The sequence below is a fragment of the Lucilia sericata genome, unplaced genomic scaffold, assembly GCF_015586225.1.
Source record: "Lucilia sericata isolate MDLA Ls3-8-SP2 unplaced genomic scaffold, ASM1558622v1 Contig000663F_arrow, whole genome shotgun sequence".
Lineage (NCBI taxonomy): Eukaryota > Metazoa > Arthropoda > Insecta > Diptera > Calliphoridae > Lucilia > Lucilia sericata.
In genome coordinates this window covers 55,374-80,697 of record NW_023994668.1, presented here as the reverse complement: position 1 = coordinate 80,697, position 25,324 = coordinate 55,374, and the positions used below count along the sequence as shown (strand labels likewise).

Genomic DNA, 25,324 nt, shown 5'->3' with positions numbered 1-25,324 from the left:
AAAATACCAATCGAAGGACGAAAAAGTGCCAAAAAGTTCACTTTTATAGATTCTCATTAACTAAGGCCTCTGCATGCTTAATTTCATGTTTCTAGGTTTAATTTTATGGAAAACTCAAAAAGTACCAGTCGAAGTACGATAAAGTACCAAAAAGTCCCCTTTTATAGATTCTAATTTACTCCAGGCTCTACATGCTTAATTTTATGTTTCTAGGTTAAATTTTATAAAAAACTGAAAAAAGTACCAGTCGAAGAATGAAAAAGTACAAAAAAGTCTCCTTTTATAGATTCTTATTTACTCCGGGCTCTACATGCTTAATTTCATGTTTCTATGTTCAATTTTATAGAAAAATCAAAAAGTACCAATCGAAGAACAAAAAAGTACCAAAAAGGTCCTCTTTTATAGTTTCCAATTTACTCCGGGCTCTATATGCTTAATTTCATGTTTCTAGGTTCAATTTTATAGAAAAATCAAAAAGTTCCAGTCGAAGAACGAAAAAGTACCAAAAAGTCCCCTTATATATTCCCATTAACTAAGGGCTCTGCATGCTTAATTTCATGTTTCTAGGTTAAATTTTATAGAAAAATCAAAAAGTACCAGTCGAAGAACGAAAAAGTACCAAAAAGTCCCCTTATATATTCCCATTAACTAAGGGCTCTGCATGCTTAATTTCATGTTTCTAGGTTTAATTTGATAGAAAACTCAAAAAGTACCAGTCGAAGGACGAAAAAGTACCAAAAAGTCCCCTATTATAGATTCTCATTCACTCTGGGCTCTACATGCTTAAATTCATGTTTCTAGGTTAAATTTTATAGAAAACTCAAAAAGTACCAGTCGAAAGACGAAAAAGTTCCAAAAAGTCCCCTTTTATAGATTCTCATTTACTAAGGGCTCTACATGCTTAGTTTCATGTTTCTAGGTTAAATTTTATAGAAAACTCAAAAAGTACCAGTGAAGGATGAAAAAGTACCAAAAAGTCCCCTTTTATAGATTCTCATTTACTAAGGGCTCTACATGCTTAATTTCATGTTTCTAGGTTAAATTTTATAGAAAACTCAAAAAGTACCAGTGGAAGGACGAAAAAGTATCAAAAAGTCCCCTTTTATAGATTCCCATTTACATGCTTAATTTTATGTTTCTAGGTTAAATTTTATAGAAAACTCAAAAAGTACCAGTCGAAAGACGAAAAAGTCCCCTTTTATAGATTCTCATTTACTAAGGGCTCTACATGCTTAATTTCATGTTTCTAGGTTAAATTTTATAGAAAACTCAAAAAGTCGAAGGACGAAAAAGTACAAAAAAGTCCCCTATTATAGATTCTCATTTACTCTGGGCTCTACATGCTTAATTTCATGTTTGTAGGTTAAATTTTATAGAAAACTCAAAAAGTACCAGTCGAAGGACAAAAAAGTACCAAAAAGTCCCCTTTTATAGATTCTCATTTACTCCGGGCTACATGCTTAATTTCATGTTTCTAGGTTAAATTTTATAGAAAACTCAAAAAGTATCGGTCGAAAGACGAAAAAGTACCAAAAAGTCCCCTTTTATAGATTCTCATTTACTAAGGGCTCTACATGCTTAATTTCATGTTTCTAGGTTAAATTTTATAGAAAACTCAAAAAGTACCAGTCGAAGGACGAAAAAGTACCAAAAAGTCCCCTATTATAGATTCTCATTTACTCTGGGCTCTACATGCTTAAATTCATGTTTCTAGGTTAAATTTTATAGAAAACTCAAAAAGTACCAGTCGAAAGACGAAAAAGTTCCAAAAAGTCCCCTTTTATAGATTCTCATTTACTCCGGGCTCTACATGCTTAATTTCATGTTTCTAGGTTAAATTTTATAGAAAACTCACAAAGTATCAGTCGAAAGACGAAAAAGTACCAAAAAGTCCCCTTTTATAGATTCTCATTTACTAAGGGCTCTACATGCTTAATTTCATGTTTCTAGGTTAAATTTTATAGAAAACTCAAAAAGTACCAGTCGAAGGATGAAAAAGTACCAAAAAGTCCCCTTTTATAGATTCTCATTTACTAAAGGCTCTACATGCTTAATTTCATGTTTCTAGGTTAAATTTTATAGAAAACTCAAAAAGTACCAGTCGAAAGACGAAAAAGTACCAAATAGTCCCCTTTTATAGATTCTCATTTACTAAGGGCTCTACATGCTTAATTTTATGTTTCTAGGTTAAATTTTATAGAAAACTCAAAAAGTACCAGTCGAAGGACGAAAAAGTACCAAAAAGTCCCCTTTTATAGATTCTCATTAACTAAGGCCTCCGCATGCTTAATTTCATGTTTCTAGGTTAAATTTTATAGAAAACTCAAAAAGTACCAGTCGAAGGACGAAAAAGTACCAAAAAGTCCCCTTTTATAGATTCTCATTAACTAAGGCCTCCGCATGCTTAATTTCATGTTTCTAGGTTAAATTTTATAGAAAACTCAAAAAGTACCAGTCGAAGGACGAAAAAGTACCAAAAAGTCCCTTTTATAGATTCTCATTTACTCCGGGCTCTACATGCTTAATTTCATGTTTCTAGGTTAAATTTTATAGAAAACTCAAAAAGTACCAGTCGAAGGACGAAAAAGTACCAAAAAGTCCCCTATTATAGATTCTCATTTACTCTGGGCTCTACATGCTTAATTTCATGTTTGTAGATTAAATTTTATAGAAAACTCAAAAAGTACCAGTCGAAGGACGAAAAAGTACCAAAAAGTCCCTTATTATAGATTCTCATTTACTCTGGACTCTACATGCTTAAATTCATGTTTCTAGGTTAAATTTTATAGAAAACTCAAAAAGTACCAGTCGAAAGACGAAAATGTTCCAAAAAGTCCCCTTTTATAGATTCTCATTTACTCCGGGCTACATGCTTAATTTCATGTTTCTAGGTTAAATTTTATAGAAAACTCAAAAAGTATCAGTCGAAAGACGAAAAAGTACCAAAAAGGTCCCCTTTTATAGATTCTCATTTACTAAGGGCTCTACATGCTTAATTTCATGTTTCTAGATTAAATTTTATAGAAAACTCAAAAAGTACCAGTCGAAGGACGAAAAAGTACCAAAAAGTCCCCTATTATAGATTCTCATTTACTCTGGGCTCTACATGCTTAAATTCATGTTTCTAGGTTAAATTTTATAGAAAACTCAAAAAGTACCAGTCGAAAGGCGAAAAAGTTCCAAAAAGTCCCCTTTTATAGATTCTCATTTACTCCGGGCTCTACATGCTTAATTTCATGTTTCTAGGTTAAATTTTATAGAAAACTCAAAAAGTATCAGTCGAAAGACGAAAAAGTACCAAAAAGTCCCCTTTTATAGATTCTCATTTACTAAGGGCTCTACATGCTTAATTTCATGTTTCTAGGTTAAATTTTATAGAAAACTCAAAAAGTACCAGTCGAAGGACGAAAAAGTACCAAAAAGTCCCCTTTTATAGATTCTCATTTACTAAGTGCTCTACATGCTTAACTTCATGTTTCTAGGTTAAATTTTATAGAAAACTCAAAAAGTACCAGTCGAAAGACGAAAAAGTACCAAAAAGTCCCCTTTTATAGATTCTCATTTACTAAGGGCTCTACATGCTTAATTTCATGTTTCTAGGTTAAATTTTATAGAAAACTCAAAAAGTACCAGTCGAAAGACGAAAAAGTACCAAATAGTCCCCTTTTATAGATTCTCATTTACTTAGGGCTCTACATGCTTAATTTTATGTTTCTAGGTTAAATTTTATAGAAAACTCAAAAAGTACCAGTGGAAGGACGAAAAAGTACCAAAAATTCCCCTTTTATAGATTCTCATTATCTAAGGCCTCCGCATGCTTAATTTCATGCTTCTAGGTTAAATTTTATAGAAAACTCAAAAAGTACCAGTCGAAGGACGAAAAAGTACCAAATAGTCCCCTTTTATAGATTCTCATTTACTCCGGGCTCTACATGCTTAATTTCATGTTTCTAGGTTAAATTTTATAGAAAACTCAAAAAGTACCAGTCGAAGGACGAAAAAGTACCAAAAAGTCCCCTTTTATAGATTCTCATTTACTCCGGTCTCTACATGTTTAATTACATGTTTCTAGGTTCAATATTATAGAAAATTCAAAAAGTACCTTTTGAAGAACGAAAAAGTACCAAAAAGTCCCATTTTATAGATTCTCATTTACTCCGAGCTCTACATGCTTAATTTCATGTTTCTAGGTTTAATTTTAAAGAAAACTCAAAAAAGTACCTGTGTAGAACGAAAAAGTAGCGAAAAGTCCCTTTATTATTAATTTCATGTTTCTATTTCAATATCATAGAAAACTCAAAAAGGACCAGTTGGAGAATGAAAAGTACCAAAAAATATCACTTGGTACCGGGGTTCCAAATAACACCCCATTAGGATATGTAGTGTTTTTAAATTTAAAAATTTTATCTAAATTCGATCATTGTGGTTGAATAAAATCAAATTTCCCATTTTTACCCCTTTTGGTACTTTTTTCCTCCCCATTAACGAAATAAAAATTCTATTCCAAAAAGTTGCAACATCGTAGTGGGAGCCCCTTATTATGTATTCATATGTATAAGTTAATAAACCAAAAACAATGTTTTATGAAAAAAGTACCAAAAATAGGTACAATTTTAACCCCTTAAACGTCCGAATATCCAAAAAGTACTAAATTCATATTTTTATTTTTTCGTTAAGTTATGAAGGAGTCAAAAATATTTTTTGAATGTGCACTGGTTTAAAAGATACATGGGGTGCGAAAAAAGTACCAAAATACAGTTTTTACCCGTTTATTCCCTAAAGGGGCCGAATTTTAAAAAAGTACCAGACACCTGTCCGTTTATTTTTTAAATGAACGGCGATAAGCTTTAAACTGTTTTTGTATCTTTTCTAGTTTAGGAGATATTCGAATTTCCAAAAATCCCGTCTTAGTGGATCTATTTGGCGGGAGACCAACCTCCTGTCCAAATTTCAGCTCTTTAGCTTCAACCGTTTAGGCTGTGCGATGATGAATCAGTCAGTCAGTCAGTCAGTCAGTAACGTTAGAATTTTATATATATAGATTAGTTAAATGAAGACTATTTATAGTCAGAAAAAACATTTGTAGAGATTCAAAAATACAATAAAATTTTTAATATGCAAGTTCTAATTTTAAAATTTTGTTTATTTAATAAAAAGTTTTAAAATTACAATAATTTCTTTTTAATTTTTTAAGGGCATGTTGTCTCATACTCTCAAAACGTTTCTTTATTTTCCTTATTCACTATATGTCCTTTAAAACAAACACTTTAAAAGCAATTAAAATGTATGTTTTACATATATTTTTATATATTATTTTTTGCAATTTTATATATCCAACTTTATGCCATAAATCCTGGGTAAATGAACTACATACAATCTTTGTCAAGGAATCGCGCGCGCAAAATAAATGAAAAAAAATCTCCCCCAGTTAAAATACAAAATATTTTGTATGACCAAAAGGATCGTGTAAAGAAGTCAGAGAAAATGAATGGAAAATAATAATAAAAATAAACAACAGAAAGCAAGAAAAAGAACACAAATTAAAATTCCCTACAAAAAACACAAACTTTTTACTTTCAACCAAGTGTAAATAAAAATCACATCACATCTAATCACATCTTCTTGTTCATATGTTTAAATGTACTTGCAGTACAACGTGCTTATGTAAGATGTTGCAAATCGAGCAGCCAACCAACAGCAGCCAACCAACAGCAGCAGCAACAACAACTACACAAACAACAGCAGTAAGCAAATAACACCAACTAAGAATGTTAGAAATCTTTAAAACAGATTTGTTCTTATTCTGTTTTATATTTTCAATTCATATATACTAGAGTTAATTACAGCTTAAATAGAAACAAAAAAATAATGATGAAATGACTACTGCCACATACATATGTACGTACAAAGTACATGTAAATATGAATGTACATATGTATAAATTCATTTTGTAGTAGTAATGGGCTTTAAGGCATTTTTGCATACACAAGAACACTCATCTAATGTTTTTTTTAGAGAGAATAGTGTGGAAAGAAGATTCCATGTGTCATGTTGTCGAAGACATTCACACAACCATCCATCTTTCATGCAATATCGCCATCAACATCATCATCAGCAGATGAGCATCATATAAAACAAGTTGTAATTTCAATTCGTTTTTTTTTTTTTGTTGTAGTTGTTGTTATATTTGTTCACTAAAAATTATGTTTGGCATAATATTTTCTTATACAGTTTGTAATATAGGAAGCTAAGTTCCATGATTATGTGGACTTAGTTGGATTTCAAAAAGTTCTACTGTTGGACAATTGCTGGAACTGAACTAAAACTGAACTATAACTGAACTAAAACTGAACTAAAACTGAACTAGAACTGAACTAGAACTAGAACTGAACTAGAACTGAACTAGAACTGAACTGAACTAGAACTGAACTAGAACTGAACTAGAACTGAACTAGAACTGAACTAGAACTGAACTAGAACTGAACTAGAACTGAACTAGAACTAGAACTGAACTAGAACTGAACTAGAACTGAACTAGAACTGAACTAGAACTGAACTAGAACTGAACTAGAACTGAACTAGAACTGAACTAGAACTGAACTAGAACTGAACTAGAACTGAACTAGAACTGAACTAGAACTGAACTAGAACTGAACTAGAACTGAACTAGAACTGAACTAGAACTGAACTAGAACTGAACTAGAACTGAACTATAATTTATGAACCTTCTTCACCATTAAAATGTTGGAACGTGTAAAACAGCTTCGACTTATCCCTATACAGCAATATTTACTTGTTGTTCCTTTTCTGTTGTCAAGCCAAAGAACACAAATAACAAAAAAAAAATTGGAAAAAATCTATTTAATTCAATGGCATACAAGTGGAAAGTTGCAATACTCATACGAGCCGAAAGAAGAAAAAATAACAACAAATAGCATAAGCCAGTATCCATTTAAAGATGTTGACGATGATTCCATAACCACCTTTATAACGTTATTCGTTATTTTTTTTCTCGTTTTCTTGTTCATTTCAGTTGGTGTTGTCATAAAGCGAAAAAGGGATTCATTCCTCTCTGTAGGCTAAACAAACGTTTTATTTGCACGTTTCTTTTTTAGAGCAGTTGTGTATACATGTCAGAAGAGCCTAACTAAAATGCAATGTGGCTAACGGTTTTGGAAAGTAGAAGAAAAATCAGCTAGATTAAGTTATTGTAATCAAGAATACTTAGAAAGGAAGAAAATCAGAAATAATCTACAAACTAATGGAAACTTATTGGTCTTGTCTAGGTTTTTAGAAGACTACAAGATATTGAATGAAATTTTGAGGATTATATTGAGTCAAAATCCTACTTGTACTATTGATTGTTAATGATAGGCAGTTTCACTGATTTGGACTAGTTAGTTTAGTTCAGTTGTTTCGGGAGGTTTCATTAAATTTGCAGCTAATTGTATCACCCTGTTCAGACGTAATTCTAGCACGTGCAGACCTACGAAAGTTTGAGTATCGAAATTTTTGTGGAATAAGACCCTACATCAACCGAAATAAATCGCCAATTTAACACCATGGTCACAGCTGTTTTCGTTCGTTTTTTAACTCTTTTGGTAATATTTTTGTTCTTTCTTTTTAACATTCAAACATCATACGTTGTTTGTCAAATGGAAGGATTAAAAAGAAACACAATAAAAAAAGCAGAGAATCCTAGCTTTTCATAAAAAAAGAGGAGAAATTATATTTTCTGTTGATTTTATTTATATGTATATGAAGTGATAGAGTATGTATTCTTCAATCTAGGGAGCAATGTCCTATGCAAAAAAAAAGAAATCTCGAGTTAAGTTATAAACTTTTTCTTTCAGTTGTACTGGTTTTTCCCCTACTCAACTCCCTATATTTGTATTTTTGTGATCCAATAGTACGGGTTTCATCATCATCGTCATCAGCAGTAGCATCATCATACAATGTGCCAATGTTAGGCACAGCTCCCCTAACTTGTAAAATTTTTAAAACATCACGTTAGGAAGCATTACGTTTCGTTTGAAAAAGAATGACTTTAACTTTTTGCAAAATAAAAAAAAAAAAATACAAAAAGAAGCAAGCTAAACATACTATAAAGTGAATGAAAGAACGAACGATTTGAATGAATGAAGTACGAGTTTTTTTTTTTTTTTTTTTTTGAAATGAAAGCAAAGCAAATCCATCCAACACATATTCACAAATGATTCCAAAGTAAAGTGTACTTCAGCTATGAGCTGAGCTGTAAGCTATATGCTCATACACTACAACATGCTCCCCTAGCACAGTAAAAGTATGAAAAGAAAAGGAGAACTGAAACAAAAACTGAATAAAAATCCAAGTGAAAGAAAACCTACAAAAGGAATTTTCTATTTTGCACCCTATTTATTGTCACTCGTATGTACGTAGTACAAATGTATAAGTTTCGAATATGGATATTTGACGTTCAGTTATGCACATGTTTAGGGAGTTGGTTAGTTTGTGAGTGGTTGGTTTTAGAAGTTAGTTATCAACAAGTTAATTAAGGATAATATAAAATCTGAAAATTAAATTCATAGATGAATCTATTCTTCAATTACTGATACCAAACTAAACGGAGAACCCAAGTTAACGCCAGTGTATGTTGGTTTCCTCTCCGCTTAATCCCGCGATAGTCGATTTTTCGTCCCGCCTTTCGCAGACTTCGAATTTATTAACTTTTTTGACGAATTCTGAACTGATCTTGACCATGCAAGGTCCAAATGATTCTGAATTTGAAGAAGAACTGGAGTATTGTCCAGATCTGGAAGTTCGGCGTTTTAATGTTGTCCAAGAAAGTGTGCAAGTAATTGTTTTCTCTCCATTCAATAGCGATATAGTCAATTTCTCGGCCTAACTATAGTAGACTATAACAAATGATTCTACATTTGGAGATGAACTGGAATATGCCCCAGATTCGGATATCGTTGCATATTAATGTTGTCGAAGAAGGTGTGCAAGTAATCGTTTCCTCTCTGTGGCTAAGAGCCACAGTATTATATTATAGTATTTGAGGCGTTTGAAGGATGTCCCGGATCATTTGAAAATATTATTGCAGTTGTTGAAATAGTGCAGCTATAAACAAAGTATTCTTGCCGACCGGGATCTTGGCTTGTATCCATGCAAGATCGAAATGATTCTGAGCGAGATCGGCTAAGCGGGATGTTGATCTAGATCGGCTAAGAATAACGATCATCGTTTCTACCTGAAAAAGAGTACAAGTGATGCTATGTATACGTTTTATCTTCGTACGCAAGATCTCCGACTTTTGGAAACCTTTATAAGATCCCACAGATACAGGTGCTTAAAGAAAATCTTCACTAAATTGATTAATAGCTCAAAGTTAAGCAGCACTGGTATTCACATCCTCATCGTACATAAGAACTCCGACTTTCGTAGGATTTCAAAGATAATTTGTACAGTTAACGATGATTTCTTGCAGTCAACCAATCCGCTACCGCAAATGACGGTGCAAACAGGTCGTTGAATGTGTTAAAAATATTTCGGGATATTACATTCGTCAGATGAGATAAACACTGGTCAGGAGTTTTAAGATACTCTCCACAGAATCTATGATAATATTTGTTCTTAAGTGGCCTTTAGAGCGTTGATAGATGAGAACAGTAGTTCATAGACTAGCTTTCGGTGAGTTTGGAAGAGAACATCGTATCGTCGTGTAGATGAAGGTTTTATTGATCAGCCGATCAGCTACTACAAATGAGAGTAAAAATCAACAAGAGTTGATTGAATGTGTTTCGTATATTACTTGGATTAGACGAGATTTACATTGGTCAATATCTTTAAGATACTATCCACAGATAACGCAGTTTATTTCAAAGGTTTAGATGATATCGGAGATCTTATGAAAACATCGTTGTAATCCATGAAAGTGTGCGGAGCAGGATTCCAAGGATTTACGATAATCTGCATGATAATCTTTCAATGAGACATCTTTGGAGCGTTACAAGAAGAACCAGAATATTTGAGAATATAGCTGCTGATCAAGAATTCAGTATTTGAAACTCTTCAACTTTCCTATTAATTCAAAAGTTGAAAGAAGATTCATCCAATCAACGGGCTACAGTTGACTGTGCTTGGTTTCATTTAGAATATTACCTCATTTAAGCGAGAACATCGCTGTTATACAGACAAGTATGCAGAAGAACATGATGTCGTCGATTTCCTGCTTTTGCAATTTTACATCAGAATGTGGTTGGATAATGAATGCATCTATCCTTCTCAGGAAAGTCTGGTATTTTAGTGTTGATCTTGATCCGGCGGACTGATAATATAATAATAACTACGAGTAGTTTCCAAGAATTCAATCTCGTAATGATGATTATTACATCATCATTTTGGAAACTGTCAAGCTTTTCACTTTGGTGAAATCTCCATCTTGGTGTTATTTCTATATCCAATACCTCTAGTCTGCAGGGACTATTAACTGGTGATGATTAAATGTATCCTTGGAATGATTTGACATATAATCTGGCACTACGGGTTGCCAGTTGTCCGCAGGGCTTTTCCTGGCTGGTCAGTTGGTTAAGGTTCCAGCAGGACTTACGCAGTGGCTGTGCCCGCTAAGTATCTCTTACTCTTATGTTATGGAATTCTCAGGTTGACACTTGATAGTTGCCTGTCATTCCGTAGATCGTTCTTCATGGTCTGAGTATAGAACTGATGTAGTTGGTGGATGATCGGCAAAGACTCCTCCGCCCGACAGGAGACTAGTACTGATTTAGTAGACTTTTTAATTCAGGGAAGTTCTCGCTGCTGTTGCCATCTCAACAGGATGTATATTGTTTCCTGCTACGCGACTTATGGTTGAGGCCCATAACTCAACTTGTCGGGGCAATTATTGGATTCGAATTGACTTTGGAAATTCCTACATCCTTTGTCAAATTATCTGACATACAGAGGGATCCTGATTTATTGGCTAGGTATTTCGGTCTACGAAATACGTCTCTAGGTGCTGTTGCCAAATCAACAGGGACATCTCAGTAGTGTGGTTGCGTGGGCTTTCAAAGGTTAAGGAATGCACTGGAATGAGTCATTAGTTGATGGTGATTGTATTTTAAATAATGCAATCTTTAGGGTGGTCACCTTCCGGTATACCGGAAGATTTATTTCACCTGATGTTGGGTTTGTCTCACATTCTATTGACTTTAGACCAGTGATTGCTTTTTTCTTGTCGAGGTTTGTATTGGGATTGGTCCCATGCTGTCTGTCATTTCGCAACGGGGCTACTATGGCAAGAGATTAGATAGCTCGAGTACTTCAGCATAGTTCTTGCTACCTGAGTTCTTTATTGCTACCTGAGTTCTTCATAGAAGGATTCAGGAGCGCGAGGTAGATCGTTCTCGGTGGATGAAAAAGACCACCGTGAAATAAGTCCGTCAAGGCAGGTTTTCACGTTAAGCTCTTGGATATCTTGTCAAGGTTCTCAATTCCAACGAGGCAAGGCCAAAATGCCGTTTTAATCGCATTCAATTCTATATACAGATAAAACAGCTGCTTTGTCAAAATCGTGTGATTTTGACAGTAGAAAATCTGCATTAATGGTTTTGTATTGGCTTGGTTGCTCAAATTCATGACTGTTATTCCCCAGAGGGTTCCATCGATTATTGTTGTCGATTTTCCATGGAAAACAAATGAAACAAACATGAACGTTTTAAGGTCTAAGAGAAGTCGCTGACTGAGGTAGGTTGTTAAGAGAAGGAGTACCGCTTGGTTCTCAAGTTTCTTATCAATTAACCCACGTTCAAAAAATGTCACATCAAAAACATACACATGTTTTCTCAAGTAGAATTTTCTTTCAAATACAGTTGTAATACATTTTTTTTTCTCACATTTTCTAAGTACAAACACATATAATTTCAATATAAACATTTTTTCGCCTCATAATATATGTATATGAATATTTTTCGAATAATTTCCATATAATAATAAAGTACTTAAAAACAAAATGACCCACACCTAGTTTTAGAATAAGAAAATGAAATAAAAATATGTAATACTTTCTTTTTATTAAAAAAATTATTTATACAAGTGCATTTATTACTCCCACTCATTTAAAGACAAAGCAACCCCATGGAATTCCATTTCTAGTGAATGAATGGATGGATTGGCAACAAAAACAAAAAACAAGGATAATTATGAATAGTTTGCAACAACCCTCGCCCAGAAACCAAAGAAGTTGTTACTTCAATTTTCTTTAGTCCTCAAATAATTAGTAACAACAAGAGTATTAATGGGAAACAATACTTGGAAGGCAGAAAAAAAATAATAAAAATAAAACTATATAATATATATATAGGGAACTAAACAGTTCAAGACACAGGATCTCCATACATGCTTGGTTACAAAAAATAATAAAGGAAATTTATATATAAATAAAAAAACATGAAAACATACATATGTACGTATTCTTAACAAATTATGCTAAGAGTCCCATAAGAATTTCTTATATATTACCCACACATGCTCGGATATACGAGTGTGAGAAAGTCTTTTTCCTTATGGCAACAAAGACACCAAGATTACACCCAGAAAATATATACTAAGTACAATACAAGGGGCCGTTGTTCTAGCTGCGTTGTTCGAGGTTAATGACAATGTAATCCTGGACGGGAGTTTGAGTGACCACTTAACTATTACATAAATTAAAATGAAACAAGTGGAAACAAAAAAACTGGAAAAAAAGGAGCATGAAGTAAAATTCAACAGAAACAATCCAAACAGAAAAGCAGAAAATACGCAAAACAAAAAAAAAAAAAACCAAAGTTATCTTAACAGCCATTTACAAATCCTTTTGCATACGCATTATTTCTATTATATTCTTACTTGTACTTGGATTTCTTTCTATAGGGAATGCGTACGTTTGCGAAATGCATGATGCATCTCCTTACAGCTGCAGCACTGCGAACACCAACCCATACACGTCGTCTGTTTCCTTATACAGGAAATTCTTTGATGTGTAAACAAAAATATACGCATAAACTGAGGGAGGTTGTTGTCATGTGCTCGTCTTGCTCTCATACGATTTTTTTTTGGGGAAGGAGTATGGTGAAATATTGCGTTTTGCGACAGTAAGAGTGCTTGTTTTGTTGGATTCAATGACATTTCAGGTAGTTGACAAACATATACATTAAAGTTATTATAATGGTCTTATAAAGGTTTTCTAAATGAATCATAAAATCGAGTTATAATATAGAAATTCGTAGAAGCACTTACATAATTGAATATGAATGGAATTAAACGCTAATATAAATGTTTAGATCGGACTGACTTGAGTTATTCTCAGTACTCAAGAGACAAGCGGAATCTGATAGTGAAAAGAGCCACTGGTAGACAGATTGGATTAGATTCTGACAACATTCGATTACAACTCCTGGTTAGGAGGATTAAACCATTAGGGGTGTATAGTTTTTGACCATTTAATGAGAGATATAACGGGCTAGATCGGAACATTGCATTCACATACTTCCAATTCGCCAAAATCTACTTGTATATGGATCTGGGCTTGCACTAGGCCTTTAGAACTGACATGGAAATTTACTCAGATCCGCTGAGAAAATCATTTTGGGCTAAAGCGGAAACTAACCTAGATTCAGTGAGAGTATCGCACATTAATGCTTTCTGAGATGTATTTGCTTTTAAACCTTTGAAATCATCTCCAAGTTTCGCAAGTTTTCATCTTATTTATAATCCGCTACTAATACCAGTAAAGAAATACAAGTGTTTGCTGGCTATGTTTGCTGAATTACTCTGATCAAACGAGCATATCTCTGCTGTCCAAGTTTTCCGTACGTCGAAAAGATATTTGCAATCTGAGACAGTGTAAAATGGACTCGCTTAGGTGTTTGTTTTCTAATCAGCTCCGCAATTCCCAAGTTCTTTCTTTTGGATATGGGATCTCGTCTTATATTTGTGCATTTTGGGCTAAAGCGGAAACTAATCTAGATCTAGTGAAAGTATCGCACATCAGTGCTATCTGAGGCATTGTGGAATGTATTCGCTTTCAAACCTTTAAAATGATCTCCGACTTTCGCAAGTTTTTCTTCGAAACTGGTTTTACGACCCGCTTCTAATCCAGTAAAGACATACAAGTGTTTGCTGGCTATGTTTGCAGTATTACTCTGATCAAACGAGCATATCTTTGCTGCCCAAAATTTCCTGATGTCGAAAAGATATTTGCAATTTGAGACAGTATAAAATGGACTCGCTTAGGTGTTTGCTTTCCAATCAGCTGCCCATTTCCAAAGTTCATTCTTTTGGATCTGGGATCTCGTCTTGTATTTGTGCATTTTGGAATAAAGCGGAAACTAACCTAGATCCAGAGAGTGTGGAGTGTATTCGCTTTCAAACCTTTGATATCATCTCCAAATTTCGCAAGTTTTTCATTGAAACTGGTCTTATTTACAACACGCTACTAATACCAGTAAAGACATACAAGTGTTTGCTGGCTATGTTTGCAGTATTACTCTGATCAGACGAGCATATCTCTACTGCAATCTGAGAGAGTGTGGAAGGAACTCGCTTTCAAACCATTGAAATCATCTCCGAGTTTTTAATCAAAAATGGTCTTACGACCCGGTTCTAATGCCAGTAAAGACATACAAGTGTTTGCTGGCTAAATTTGGAGTATTACTCTGATCAGACGAGAATATCTCTGCTGCCCAAGATTTCCGGACATCTAAAAGATATTTCTGAAACATTCATTATGCCGTGTTTCCAAAATATTGATTGCGTGATTGCAACATTTGGAAATATTGATCTTGATGCAGCAGTTGCATGGATTAAGATTCACAGCTTGTCCAATGCTTTCAAAATATTCCAAGTGCATCGATAAGGCCGCGAAAAGCATTCTATTCAGGTTAGAAGTCCAATCCTAGATATAGGATTTTAATAGCAGAGAAGTTAGAATGAATCTTCTTCTGAATCACTTTCTTTCTCTGAACCATTCCAGACACTATGGTATCAGAATTGACATTAAACTGGCTTCTTACTTTGCCTCCAATATTTGTACTCAGTCGCACTACTGACGGCATCAGCATTCTTGTGTCGTTCTGATACCTTTCAGATACTGCTTCTGATGATAATGGCGGCTTTATATATCATTCAGATTCAATGGAATGTTTGTATTGTAACTCTAGAATGTATTTTCCTTCATCTATGAACTGTAGGACAGAGTTAGGAAATCACCTGGGGGTAACTAAGAACACAATCGGAAACTACAGATTCCGAATTTTCCCAATCTATCTCTTGCACACACACAACACTTACGAGAAAAATAAGTAGAACAAAATACATTGAAATAGCAGAGAGAATTCGGGGATATGTCCGGACTATTAGATCAATCTCCTCAATCATCCTCAATTGCCAGCCTAAAGATCGCACATATCATTCCACATCCAGTTAAAAAAGTGGATGATCAATTCGAAAAGAATTCGTGCTATCTCCTACCCAAAGGGCAAAGATTCAGAAGATCAAAGATAATCCGCTTAGAACGCAATTTGTTCATTGACTATTCATAGATGCATTTGGTTGCTAATCCCGATCGTTTGAGAACATATTTGCAGTCCGTGAGTCTGATCAGACATTGACAGAGTTTTAATTAACTTTTGGATTTATACTTTAGCTACATTTAGTTAGAGCCATTCCTTGTGATGAGCCAGCAAAAAAAAGTGATCGTTCCGGTAGATATTTGATGTAACAATCTGAGAAAAGCCATCCTGTAAAATGAATTTTTAAATAGATATCAAGAGTTCAACAGAATCATGGCCCCGGATCTATTCAATTATATAGGCATATTTTAATCATGTTCGAGTCAATCTGAAAAAGACCAAGATTCTAAACAAGTTATTTTGGGAAAATTCCCAAGTTATGGCCCAATTTCTATCCGTATAGAGCGTGTTCATACTATTCTGAAGATCACGATAGGATATTTTGTAAAACTTGTTGAAGTTGTGAATGTTGTCTGGAGGAATCTTGTACAAGTTCTAAACAGTATCGGAAAAGAATATTGGGAATTCACTTTATCCTAACAAGAGCTGAGCTAAAGTATTCGCATAATATGACACATAACAAAGCCAACAAAACAAAATTCCTTTTAAATTCCCTCAAATACTTAATTTTATTCCTAAAATCCATAATCTTTCAATCAAATTACTTCCTACAATTCATTAAACAAAAACCAACTCTCAATTATCATTACAATACAAGTTGTTAACACAACCATTACTGAAAGAAAGGAGTAAAAAGACATCCAAATATTTAATAAAGCATGTCAACAAATAATTTAGACAAATTTTAACAAAAAAAACTGCAAGTAATAAAAAATACTTAATAAAAAAAAAAACTGTATAATAAACTATAATAATAAAGTCAATTACATGCAACGACTGCTGCTGATTTTTTTTCTTCCAACCACAAGACTTTTAGCGACACAAGAAGAAACCGAGCAAAAAATGATTGGTATGAGAAACCCAAAATGGAAAGAATAAATGGAAAAAATATACAAAATTATACAACATTTTTAATGGATGCATTGTAAAACTTAAGCGGGAAAATCAATTAGCACAACGCCTCGTTTAAAGCCACAGGCTACAATAAGCTGTGGAACCACAACAACTTTGTAAAAATATGATGACGAAGACTGCGACGATAATGATGAAGTAGAGGTAGAAAGTGTAACGCTGGTAAAACCACAATTACTTATACACGGGCTTCTGTTCCATAGAGACAAAGTGCGGTCGCTGGGTCGGTGTTTACCGACTGCAGGCTTAACAAAGTGATCATAATTGTGGTTTTTGGTTGTTGTTCTTATAGTTCCTGGCAATATATTGTGCTGGCTGCAGTTGCTTTTATGACTTTTTTTGGTTTATCACATTGAACTTGCATTTCAAGTTTTTTTTTTTTTTTTTTTTTGGCAAATAAACTAAATACGGGATGTAGTTTATCATTATAATAAGAGTAGAGCAAAGAAATGAGAATGTTATAATTTATGGAGTAGAAATATATTTTGAATACCCTGCAGAAATGAAAACGGGTTTGAAGGAAAAACAATGATTTCATAATTACTGGGCTATATACTTCCTAGACTGTTGACTGGACTATAGACTAGACTATGGGCTCGGCTATATACTGGACTGTACGCTAGATTATAGAAAAGACTTAACTATAGAGTAGATCATAGAGCAGACAATAGACTAGACTATTGACTAGACTATCGACTAGATTATAGACTACGCTATAGACTAAATTTTAGACTAGACTTTATACTAAATTTTCAACAAGAATTTAAGATAGATTTGAGACTAGACTATAGACTAGACTATAGTTTAGACTATAGTCTACACTATAGATTAGACTAGACCATAGACTAGACTATAGACTAGACAAAAGACTAGACTATAGACTAGACTATAGACTAGACTATATACTAGACTATAGACTAGACTATAGAATAGACTATAGACTAGACTACAGAATAGACTATAGACTAGACTATAGAATAGCCTATAGACTAGATTATATAATACACTATAGAATAAACTATAGACTAGACTACAAAATAGACTATAGACGAGACAAAAGACTAGACTATAGACTAGACTATAGACTAGACTATATACTAGACTATAGACTAGACTATAGACTAGACTATAGACTAGACTATAAAATAGACTATAGACGAGACTTTACACTAGACTATAGACTAGACTATAGACTAGACTGTAGACTAGACTGTAGAGTAGACTATAGACTAGACTGTAGACTAGACTATAGACTAGACTGTAGACTAGAGTAGACTATAGACTAGACTATAGACTAGACTATAGACTAGACTATAGACTAGACTATAGACTAGGCTATAGACTAGACTACAGACTAGACTATAGACTAGGCTATAGACTAGGCTATAGACTAGACTATAGACTAGAATATAGACTAGACTATAGAATAGACTATAGAATAGACTATAGACTAGACTATAGACTAGACTATAGACTAGACTATAGACTAGGCTATAGGATAGGCTATAGACTAGACTATAGACTAGACTATAGACTAGACTATAGACTAGACTATAGACTAGACTATAGACTAGACTATAGACTAGACTATAGACCAGACTATAGACTAGACTATAGACTAGACTATAGACTAGACTATAGACTAGACTATAGACTAGACTATAGACTAGACTATAGACTAGACTATAGACTAGACTATAGACTAGACTATAGACTAGACTATAGACTAGACTATAGACTAGACTATAGACTGGATTATAGACTAGACTATAGACTAGACTATAGACTGGATTATAGACTAGACTATAGACTAGACTATGGACTAGACTATAGACTACACAATAGACTAGACTATAGACTAGACTATCGACTAGACTATAGACTAGACTATAGGCTAGACTATAGACTAGACTATAGACTAGAATATAGACTAGACTATAGACTAGACTATAGACTAGACTATAGACTAGACTATAGACTAGAATATAGACTAGACCATAGACTAGACTATAGACTAGACTATAGACTAGACTATAGACTAGACTATAGACAGACTATAGACTACACTATAGACTAGACTATACACTCGACTATAGACTATAGACTAGACTATAGACTAGACTATAGACTAGACTATAGACTAGACTATAGACTAGACTATAGACTAGACTATAGACTAGACTATAGACTAGACTATAGACTAGACTATAGACTAGACTATAGACTAGACTATAGACTAGACTATAGACTAGACTATAGACTAGACTATAGACTAGACTATAGACTAGACTATAGACTAGACTATAGACTAGACTATAGACTAGACTATAACTAGACTATAGACTAGACTAGACTATACTATAGACTAGACTATAGACTAGACTATAGACTAGACTAAGACTAGACTATAGACTAGACTAGACTATAGACTAGACTATAGACTAGACTATAGACTAGACTATAGACTAGACTATAGACTAGACTATAGACTAGACTATAGACTAGACTATAGACTAGACTATAGACTAGACTATAGACTAGACTATAGACTAGACTATAGACTAGACTATAGACTAGACTATAGACTAGACTATAGACTAGACTATAGACTAGACTATAGACTAGACTATAGACTAGACTATAGACTAGACTATAGACTAGACTATAGACTAGACTATAGACTAGACTATAGACTAGACTATAGACTAGACTATAGACTAGACTATAGACTAGACTAGACTAGACTAGACTAGACTATAGACTAGACTATAGACTAGACTATAGACTAGACTATAGACTAGACTATAGACTAGACTATAGACTAGACTATAGACTAGACTATAGACTAGACTATAGACTAGACTATAGACTAGACTATAGACTAGACTATAGACTAGACGATAGACTAGACTATAGACTAGACTATAGACTAGACTATAGACTAGACTATAGACTAGACTATAGACTAGACTATAGACTAGACTATAGACTAGACTATAGACTAGACTATAGACTAGACTATAGACTAGACTATAGACTAGACTATAGACTAGACTATAGACTAGACTATAGACTAGACTATAGACTAGACTATAGACTAGACTATAGACTAGACTATAGACTAGACTATAGACTAGACTATAGACTAGACTATAGACTAGACTATAGACTAGACTATAGACTAGACTATAGACTAGACTATAGACTAGACTATAGACTAGACTATGACTAGACTATAGACTAGACTATAGACTAGACTATAGACTAGACTATAGACAGACTATGACTAGGACTATAGACTAGACTATAGACTAGACTATAGACTAGACTATAGACTAGACTATAGACTAGACTATAGACTAGACTATAGACTAGACTATAGACTAGACTATAGACTAGACTATAGACTAGACTATAGACTAGACTATAGACTAGACTAGACTAGACTATAGACTAGACTATAGACTAGACTATAGACTAGACTATAGACTAGACTATAGACTAGACTATAGACTAGACTATAGACTAGACTATAGACTAGACGATAGACTAGACTATAGACTAGACTATAGACTAGACTATAGACTAGACTATAGACTAGACTATAGACTAGACGATAGACTAGACTTTAGACTAGACTATAGACTAGACTATAGACTAGACTATAGACTAGACTATAGACTAGACTATAGACTAGACTATAGACTAGACTATAGACTAGACTATAGACTAGACTATAGACTAGACTATAGACTAGACTATAGACTAGACTATAGACTAGACTATAGACTAGACTATAGACTAGACTATAGACTAGACTATAGACTAGACTATAGACTAGACTATAGACTAGACTATAGACTAGACTATAGACTAGACTATAGACTAGACTATAGACTAGACTATAGACTAGACTATAGACTAGACTATAGACTAGACTATAGACTAGACTATAGACTAGACTATAGACTAGACTATAGACTAGACTATAGACTAGACTATAGACTAGACTATAGACTAGACTATAGACTAGACTATAGACTAGACTATAGACTAGACTATAGACTAGACTATAGACTAGACTATAGACTAGACTATAGACTAGACTATAGACTAGACTATAGACTAGACTATAGACTAGACTATAGACTATAGACTAGACTATAGACTAGACTATAGACTAGACTATAGACTAGACTATAGACTAGACTATAGACTAGACTATAGACTAGACTATAGACTAGACTATAGACTAGACTATAGACTAGACTATAGACTAGACTATAGACTAGACTATAGACTAGACTATAGACTAGACTATAGACTAGACTATAGACTAGACTATAGACTAGACTATTGACTAGACTATAGACTAGACTATAGACTAGACTATAGACTAGACTATAGACTAGACTATAGACTAGACTATAGACTAGACTATAGACTAGACTATAGACTAGACTATAGACTAGACTATAGACTAGACTATAGACTAGACTATAGACTAGACATAGACTAGACTATAGACTAGACAATAGACTATACTATAGACCAGACTAAAGGTGTTAGATTAAAATATAATATTTTTAACTACACTTCCAGTGGAATTCGTTTTTTGCTTTAATTTATAACGTCTTAAAACTGACTTTATACTTTTAAATACTCTCAACTACTTTTGTCTCATACCGTTTTATTTTATTAAGTAAAATCAATCATTAACATGAAATTATTGTCACCTGTTGGTCATAAATTATACAAGCTTAATGTGCAATTGAAATTGGGCGTTAATAATTTTTTACGAGCAGCAAGTTTATTTAACTCCTGACACTCCTTGGCCCCCATCTCACTGTCATTTTTTAAAGTAATTTAAACTTAATTTTGTTATTGTTGGCAATGCCAACAACAACGATACAACGATTACAAATAATTGACTTTTGACGGACGTTTCAGCGTTTTTGTTTTTGAGAGCAGCAGCAGATAAAAAACACCGATATCGTGCATAATTATAGTGTTAATTTATGCATTGATAGGAAAAAAGTAGGGGCCTTTAAGAAAGAAGAAAAGCCCACACAGACAATGCAAGTATATAAACGAGGGTTGTTGGAAAATTTCGTTAAAAGTACTAATGAGCACTATTTTAGCAAAAACTATATAACAGATTACCCTCGTTATAACTCGTTTGTAACACCACAAACACATACAAGCCTATTAATGGTATATATTTGCCGATTGTAGAAGTTAGTAATTTTAATGAATTTATTAATTAATGTAATCAAATTTGTAATGATAACACAGATAATACGAACAACACAAATACATACCCATGCAAATAGAAAACTAACATTTATTACCATACCTAGCAGTCGACTGTTCAAAATGCTCATTACATCGAAATCATTATCAATTCTAATGAAAATTCTAATTATTTTAATTCAAAATCAATGTTTGTCTTATCTTTTATGCCCATACTCAAACCAATTTAATATTAATATTAGACATGCTACCAGTAACATACTTGCAACGCATGTTGCATACATACAAATGGCTAATACATGACTTTGCATCTTAAAGTCTAGTCATGTGGCAATCAGAATAAAATAATTTTCCACATAATCAACTCATAACTTGTTGGATTTTCACAAACAAGTTTTCGTTTAGCAAATACTAACTAAAAATAATTGAACAGAGGGACAGGGAAAATTAAATGATATTACTGAAAAAAAAATTATATGAAATTTTTTTCAGAATTTTTTTACGGAAAAAGGTCATAATCTACACTATAGACTAAGCTATAGTTCGTCAAGATTGAAGTCAAGAAAATTGTCCAGACCATAAAGTGGATTAGTGTCCACCAAGATCGCAGACCATGGTCCAGACTATCTTACAGCATATCGACTGGTACCTACCATAGAGTAGTTTATATTCTCGACTATAATCCATATTATAGATCAGACTTTCATCCACATTATAGACTATACTTTAGTCCAGACGAGACTATATTTCAAACTACAAATAAGACAGTCCACACAAAATACCAGACTATAGAACATACAAGACTACAGAATACAGAACATACTAGTCCAGATTATAGACTAAATTATAGTCCAGACTATGGACTTTATTATAGTCTAGAATATAGACTATATTATAGTCCAAACTATAGACTAGACTAGAGTCCGGACTATAGGCCAGACTATAGTCCAGACTATTGACTGGACTACAGTTCAAACTATAGACTAGAGTATATTCCAGACTATAGACTGACTGTAATACAGACTATAGAATAGACTATAGTCCAGATTTTAACCAGACTATAGACTGGACTATAGGATAGTCCAGACTATAGACTAGACTATAGTCCAGAGTTTGGACTAAACTATAGTCCAAACTATAGACTAGACTATAGTCCAGGCTATAGACTAGGCTATAGTCCGGAATATAGACTACACTAAAGACCAGACTATAGTCCAAACTATAGACTAGACTATAATTCAGACTATAGACTAGACTATAGTCCAAACTATAGACTAGGCTATAGTCCAGACTATAGACCAGACTATAGTCCAGACTATAGACCAGACTATAGTCCAGACTATAGAACAGACTATAATCCAGACTATAGACTAGACTATAGTCCAGACTATAGACTAGACTATAGTCCAGACTATAGACTAGACTATAGTCCAGACTATAGACCAGACTATAGACCAGACTATAGACCAGACTATAGACCAGACTATTGACCAGACTATAGACCAGACTATAGAGAAGACTATAGTCCAGACTATAGACTAGACTATAGTCCAGATTATAGTCCAGACTATAGACTAGACTATAGTCCAGACTATAAACTAGCATATAGTCCAGACTATAGACTAGACTATAGCCCAGACTATAGACTAGACTATAGACTAGACTATAGTCCAGACTATAGACTACACTAAAGACCAGACTATAGACCAGACTATAGACTCGACTTTAGTCTGGACTATTGTCCATACTATAGACTAGACTATAGTCCAGACTATAGACCTGACTATAGACCAGACTATGGACTAGACTATAGTACTGACTATAGACCTGACTATAGACCAGACTATATACTAGACTATAGTCCAGACTATAGACTACACTATAGACCAGACTATAGACCAGACTATAGACCAGACTATAGACCAGACTATAGACCAGACTATTGACCAGACTATAGACCAGACTATAGAGAAGACTATAGTCCAGACTATAGACTAGACTATAGTCCAGATTATAGTCCAGACTATAGACTAGACTATAGTCCAGACTATAAACTAGCATATAGTCCAGACTATAGACTAGACTATAGCCCAGACTATAGACTAGACTATAGACTAGACTATAGTCCAGACTATAGTATAGTCTACAGACTGGACTATAGTGCAGACTATAGACCTGACTATAGACCATACTATAGACTAGAATATAGTCCAGACTATAGACTACACTATAGACCAGACTATAGACCAGACTATAGACTAGACTATAGTCCATACTATAGATTAGTGTATAGTCCAGACTAAAGGCAAGAGTATAGGCCAGACAATAGGCTAGTGTATAGGACAGATTATAGACCATAGTATAGGCCAGACTATAGTCCTGACTATAGACTACAGTATAGGCCAAGCCATAGTCCTGACTATATTATAGAATATAGGCCAGACTATAGACTAAGCTGTATATTATAGTCCATATTTGGATGTATTATTTTTTAACATTTTATTTTACATCTGCTCCACTGTAGCCGAGATAGTATTTTACTAATAAAATATGCAACTATAGTATACCCCCAACAAAGAAGTACTAAACTTAAAGTGAATTGGGATTTAAGAAAAAAACTCGACAAATTTTACTTTAACAAACTATTTTACATAAATTAGTTAAGGCCGGGGCTCAAAGTATCACAAAGTGTGTGTTAAGCCCAAATATCTGCATAAACTTAACTTGTATGTAGATTACAAATATTAATAAGCAATGTCGGTCTTTATAAACCAAAATTATATTCAGATATAACAGAACTGACCACATAGAGGATAAAAACATGTCTGTGTGTGCAACAAACATTGTTAAATTGTTGTTAAATACAGCAAATGCAGCAATTGTTATTTGTATTATCATTATTGTTATTATTATTAGTATTATAAATATTATCGTTAGATAAAATGTGTCTGTGAACATCTACTTGATGCCGGAAACTGTTTCCATTTGCATATTGTGTGTTTTTTAATAAATGAATATGGACAAAACAAAGTAATATAGAATAGAATTATTAAAAGAAATGGTTTAAAAGTCATTTAAATATGTGTAATATCTTCAGGAAAAATAAATAGTTTATAAACATTAAGTTTTTGTAAGAGTTTTGATTAAATTTGCAATGAGTTCAAAAGTTTGTTAAACTTATGCATGAGTAGTTTGTTAATAACATAAATTTGTATAAATTATAAATAATATGTACCATGTACTCATGTATGTTCCAACATATGTTAACGATTTACAAATAATTAATTTTTGTTTGTGTCATTTCAGAAATTTGTTATAAACAAAGAAATATTAATACCCTCGAGACGGACATTCTCTATTATAATTTTTGTTATTTGAAAATGATTTTAAAAATTTAAATTAAATTTAAATATACATACTGCTTACCTTAATATAATCCACTAAATTATTGTTTGTTGAATAATCAGGAAAATCTGTAAATAAAAATGAAAATTTTAATAAAAGTA

At 33.3% G+C, this 25,324-nt stretch overlaps 1 protein-coding gene across 1 annotated transcript in view; it reads right to left on the bottom strand.

Annotated features, from left to right (window-relative positions):
* LOC119607145 (myb-like protein Q) overlaps positions 1 to 25,324 on the bottom strand; it is a 153,419-nt gene that overhangs the window by 92,915 nt on the left and 35,180 nt on the right. The window contains exon 2 of the mRNA XM_037960945.1: positions 25,245 to 25,291. The gene's annotated coding sequence lies outside the window, so the exon portion shown is untranslated. The remainder of the gene's footprint in view (positions 1 to 25,244; positions 25,292 to 25,324) is intronic.